This window comes from Tyto alba, unplaced genomic scaffold, assembly GCF_018691265.1.
Source record: "Tyto alba isolate M040663 unplaced genomic scaffold, T.alba_DEE_v4.0 Super-Scaffold_40, whole genome shotgun sequence".
NCBI lineage: Eukaryota > Metazoa > Chordata > Aves > Strigiformes > Tytonidae > Tyto > Tyto alba.
This window is the reverse complement of record NW_024881316.1, coordinates 33684316-33690315: the sequence shown is the minus strand read 5'-3', so window position 1 is coordinate 33690315 and position 6000 is coordinate 33684316. Positions and strand designations below refer to the sequence as shown.

Sequence of the window (6000 nt, the reverse complement as noted above, 5' to 3'; positions counted from 1 at the left end):
AATAAATTTTTTATTTTGTGAGATTATGTGCTCCACTGTAGTGTCTTACAAACATCAACTTTTATTACTTTTTTTAAAAGATTCATAAAAATCAAGTATTTCTGTACTTCTTAGACTCTGGAAAATTTCTACTTGGAGTTAAGTGTCACTTAAACTATTTTAATGATGTGACAGAAGTTTTTAGGAACAACTGTTAAGAGATTACTTATATGCCTTAACAACAGCTACAAAGTATTTTATGAGAAGTGGACTGCTTTGTGTGAAATCTAACTCTATTAGATTCCAATTTTGACCCTTCAGCAGGACCATGTTTCATTGTCTACGTGAATTAATCACTGGTGGGAAAGCATTGTTCCTAATTTAAGTGTAGGGTACAAGTAGAAGACCATAAGGATGTGAGGAACTGGATTGATTTGTAGCAAAAGGGGAAGAAAGAGAAGAATCATACAGAAAACTGTGCCTTCTCTGCCTCCACATTCCCAGCTTGTGTATGGTTCCTTTGTACACGGGGGGAAGGAACTACTGACTCTGCCTGATAGATTTGTACCTGCAGGGTAAGAATATAGCTAACACGTGATAGGTGGAAACACTGGGATACTGGAATAAAGATTTGGGTGATGAGGAGGTCATGAAGTGAGAGATTAATATATATTTTAGTATAAGCTCTGAAAAAAAAAAAAGGCAATATTTTGAAAATGTTTAGCAATTATTGTCAGTGTAGTTTCTCTTATGTACATAACGTTATATGGATGCTTGAAACATGAGGATGCTTGCTCTTGTGCATATATTCAGGTAGCACAGAGTAAACACTTTTCAGCCCAACAGTAACTGCAGGGATTCATTCATCCTCCATCATGTAAATAAGAAGAATGTGCTTTATGTCCTTAATTTCTCCCAGTTCTTCAGCTGAATCAGTGTTTTGGTGTAAGATCTAAGTGGATTTAGCTTTTGATTTTCATAGCTTGCTCTTTTGCCTTGTATTAACAATTGCTATGCATGTAAGGAAGTTGTTTATTTTATCTGGGTGTGAAGAATTTCTTAAGGTAATAGGAGAAATCATGCTCAAAAGTGATCAAAGCCCTTGCAGCACACTTTCTGGTTGTAAGTATTTAGGTTATACAGGAAGCACTGTCAGCTGTTTCTTTAAGAAACCAACAGTGATGGCTCTTCGGAGAGGTGGAAGATCTCAGTGTTGTAATACATAGCATGGGGGATATACTCCTTTCCCTTGCTGGCTTGTTGCTATCCCGGGTTTAAGCTAGGTTCCGTGATCTCTGGGGGAGATGTTATTACTGTAGTCATTAGAGTGCTTCTCCCATCCACTTTGTCCAAATTAATTAAATAAACATGCATCTGTTGCCATGTAATTGGTCTGTGCTGAAGATGGAAGTGACCTTTTAGTCACTCGAAGGACTTTACCACAGCAAGTACAGACTGAAGAATTGTGAAGTACGTTGGAACTGCTGTCAGGCCACAGCCGTGTACACCCCGGCCTGGGCCATGAGGTGAATTTTCACAATAGCCACGAAGCTGCTCAGGCACCCGGGCTGTGGAAAGCTGCTATATTTCAAGGTTTGTAGTGTGGTTAAGTAAGGCGAGAATTTTGCTTTTTTCCCCCCATGTTTACCAACGGCAGTCCTCACCTTCAGTTTGAACACCATCCTTTCGGTGGCTTATTTATCACAGGGCAATTGTTAACAAAAACTGTGGGTTTTGTTTTTTGGTTTTTTTTTTTCCCCCTTTCAGAAAAGAGCCGGGGCTGACTGCCCAGGCCGCCGCTGCGCTCCAGGCCCGCGCCTCCGCCCGCCCTCACCGCTGCGGGCGCGGAGACGCCGCTGAGCGCGGTGACTCATTGCCTCCAGCCCCTCCGGGCAGGTTTTTTTGGTTTTTTGTTTTTTGTTTTTTGTTTTTTTTTTTTTTTTTTTTTTTCCTGTTCTGTCCCCGTTATTAGCGGGTTTACCACACGGCTATTAGCCTCGTGGGCGGTTGGACGCCGCCATCCCCCCCGGGCGACCCCGGCTCAGGGCGGTGGGCGGGGCCGCCTCCCGGCCACGTGACCAGCCGGCGGTGGGGAGGAGAGCAGAAGGAGGTAAAATGGCCGCCGCTCTCGGGGGGCGGTGAGGAGCGCTCGGCGCCGCTGCTGCCTTGTCAGTCTCCGGCTGGGCCCGGGGAGCCGCCCGCAGGGACCGAGTCTCCTCGGCTGCGGGGTGAGTGGCGAGAGGAAGGCGAGGGGGAGCCGGGGGCAGCGCGGGTCGGGCGCGGAAGGGCAGGAGAAGGGCAACGGGGGACGGGGAGCGCTCCCAGCTGCCAAACAAAGGCCGCCGCGGGGCCGCCCCTCCCGCCGGCCCCTCACAGCGGCGGGGCCGCAGCGGGCCCCCCGGCGGGAGCGGGGTTAACGGGTGCGGGGTGCGTCTGGGCCTGGCCCCCTCGGGCCGGGCTGCGAGGGCCCGCCGGCCTCTTCCTCGGCTCTGGAGCTTCGGCAGCGCCGCGGGCGATGCGGCGGTCGGGCAGGGCTCTCTTGTGGGTGCCGGGGACGTCTTACCGGAGATAAAACGGCCCGTGGGGTGCTGCAGCACGGCCGGGTATCGCAGTTGGCTCCGCCCCGCGGGGTGGGGGAGCCTCTTGTACCGTTTTTCTCTCCTTTTGTTAACTCGGAAGGATAGGCACGAGCACGACCCGTCAGGAAAGTTTGGCATCTCATTTCTGAGGTGAAGAATCACAGAATGGTGACCTTCGCAGGTCACCTGCTCCAACGCCCCCTGCTCAAGGGAGGCCACCAAGGCTAGGTTGCCCAGGACCGTGCCCAGGCGGCTTCTGTGTGTCTCCAAGGATGGAGACTCCACATCCACCCTGTGCCAGAGCTGGGTCACCCTCACACGGTAATAACAGAGCATTTCCTGATGTTCAGACTGTACCTCCCGTGTTTCAGTTTGTGCCCGTCGCCTCTGGTCCTGTCACTGGACATCACTGAAGAAGTCGGGTTTGAATAGCAAAATCCCTTCAGGACTGGGATTTGCTGCTTCTTATGTTACCGTTAAAAATCCCTTGGGGAAAGTGCTTTCCCATCTGTTACTTTTGATGGAGGATTGATGCTGGAGAAATACAATAATGTGATTTTTGCTGAAAACCTGTTTGAATTGTGGGAGTAATTATCTGACATCACCCCACTGTCAAATAATAAATTGAAAGATTAAAAGGAATTATTTAGAAGTTCAGAATGCATAAGAAAACCCATGTATTTGTCTATTGAATAGATGTTTGTTCTTTGTTCTGCAGTGGTGGTTATTTAAAGTAACTCGGTTATCAAGAAATTAAAATCTACTTGAAATCCTGGGTGACTACAGCTTCTGAAATATGACTGACTTTTTTGTTAAGTAAAAATACTCAAAATGAATGATTTTTGTCATGGACCTTGTGCTGTGACTAACAAACCCTTGATCTTATGATACAGAGAAATGCGTTGCCCTTGTGAGACAGTATAAGACAATGTTGTAGACTTCCTTGCTGAACCTGTGTGTGTTTTGTACAGGTTTTGACATTGATTTATGTTGGTTAGCATTTAAAACAAACAAACAAACAAACAAACTTAATATTGACACCTGTTTCTGTTTACTTTCTTTTATTTGAAGTATTTGAAACCTGAAATAGTATTTTGTAGGACTAGGTGTTTTGTATTTTGTACAGCAGTTGAATTTTCTCATGAAATTCAGATGTGTTTAGCAATACTTTGTTGTACGTTGATCAAAGTTAAATTCAGTCTTAAAGGTAGACTAGTTTCTCTCATAGGGTTTAAATCCCATTACCAGATACTTCACAAAACCTTTTTTTTAACTGATTTTTTTAACTAGAATAGAACATAGACATACCTGATAGTTGCTATCAGATGACATTAGTGACTTTTTGTTTAAATATGTTTGCAGCTTTCTAGTATTTTGAATGTAATCTCTAGTCTCTATTGTTTCATTAAAAAAAAAACAAAACCCACACCAAAAAAACTCCTCACTGTAATAGTTGGGAAATGGCCATTGACTTGAGGGCTGAAGGTGGAAAAGAATGACTTGCATATCTCCAATTTTCTGTATTTCTTACAGTGTACTGTAATAATGGTTGCAACCATAGGGATTCCCTTTTGTGCAAACTTTTTTTTGTTCTATTTGTTAAGGGTTTCAAAATATCTGTCTCTATCTTTAGGTTTTTTAATAGGTCTATTAATATTTTCTAGTTACAGTATTTGTTCTTTGATATAAAGTAACAAAAATAAGGTAATTATTAAAATCTTTCTCATGTGGATAACAGGAGTGTGACTAAGAGAAGTAGAATAAATGTACCCAGATAAATAAGGAAAAGCTGAAAATGAGCGTAAAGTCATTAGTCATACTGGAACTTCAGGCGTTGGAGAAGAAGAGTGGGTGTAGACTATTTATGAAAACTTAGATTTGTTATTTCCTTCCACCTCTGAATACCAGAAATTAATATTTTAGAGACTGAATTCAACTGTTTTGAAAATTTGATCTTTAAACAGAATCCTGGCTGACTCAATCCCTATAGAGAGAATAGTTAAGAATACTTACCGCTTTTATTTCTCATGCCATCATAAAGTATAAAAATGTGTGAGAATATGAAACCGACTTATGTTAGTCTTTTGTAATAAATTTTGTATGTACAATTCTTTTGTCTTCCACGTTTCTTTAAATTCTAATTTGGAAGGTTGGCATTTCCAGTTCTTAAGGGCACAACACTTAATGTTTTTGTATCTGATTTGTACATGCCCAGATTTCAACAGCACTGTAATTGTTTCCTTTTACAGTTTACTGAAAGATCTGCCACAGTATTGCATGCTGCTTTTGTGTCTGGAAATAGAAGGAAACGTTAAAAAGAATGTGACAATTTTTTTCATTGTATGATGAAAATTATGAATTTTATATGTCACCATGATCTTTACCTATTGAAAACAAAACAAGAAAATAAAGTCTTCTCAAGAACACCAGTGTTTGACCAGTTTTGAAATTTACAGATCGTCACAGCTCACACAATGAAAAAAGTATGGGGGAGAACTATGAAAAAGATGATATTCAGAAAATGTTGTGTGTAATAATATTTTTTAATGTAGTTAGAAACGGTCCAAGATTCTGAGAGTACATTAAATATCTGTAACTTTAAGTTATTGGGACCTCAGCAGGCAGCTTTGGTGTGGTTGAAACTAAATTTTTGTAAATCAGCACATTTTTGCAGTCTCTCCAAAATAGTGGTAACATATGTTTCAGCTAAGATGTGAGAGCCTTGCAAAACCAGGTTCATCCTTGTGCAAACATTACCTTCACCTAAGCATTTGTGCTCTTAATGTATCTTTTCATAGTTCTGGGTGCATTGTTAGTGTTATAAAATACCAGGATTTGCTGCCCAAGGGCATTGTGAGATTTCCAAGCTTGGAAGTTTGGATTGTGAATGAAGAGCTGGTTCATGGCTGGGGAATTGGCTTGCTTTGGTGGAAGAAAAAATAGCAGCATTAATCCTTAATGAAAAGGGGATCAACTTCCAAATGGGCTCCTGGTTTTCTTATAGATTGAGAAAATACTTCTGCTGTGTCAAAGAACAAAGTAAATACTGTTAATTGCTCAATTAAGGACTGTATATGTATTGGATGCTCTTGAATGGTACTGGTTTTGCACTAGATGTATTGAATTTGGGAGGGATTAAGTTATCATCCTTTGTTTTGGTAAAGGATGAGCTATTGAGGTTTGTTTTTTTTTTTTTTTTTTATTCTAGGGTTGTTTGTTTTGAAAAGCATATGAATATATATATTTCAGGAGCTTTATCCAGTGGAGGAGCCAGAATAGAGGTACTTAGCTAGAGATTTTACCTGAGTCTTGGTTCAAAGCATTTACGATAATTTTATAGAAGTCTTAAGCACTGGAAGAGATCACACCTTAGTGTCCAGCATCCACACAGACTTTGAGCACATTGCTTGATATAACAACATAAATTTTATTTAATAAAATG

General features: G+C 41.6%; 1 protein-coding gene across 9 annotated transcripts in view; it reads left to right on the top strand.

Moving 5' to 3' along the window:
* The first annotated feature begins 2052 nt into the window (after positions 1-2052).
* KIDINS220 (kinase D interacting substrate 220) overlaps positions 2053-6000 on the top strand; it is an 82660-nt gene continuing 78712 nt past the window's right edge. For 8 of the 9 annotated variants that reach the window (XM_042802997.1, XM_042802996.1, XM_042802995.1 and 5 more), the window contains exon 1: positions 2053-2207. The gene's annotated coding sequence lies outside the window, so the exon portion shown is untranslated. Of the gene's footprint in view, positions 2208-5766; positions 5840-6000 lie in introns of all 9 variants that reach the window. The other variant, XM_042802991.1, reaches the window with a different exon arrangement.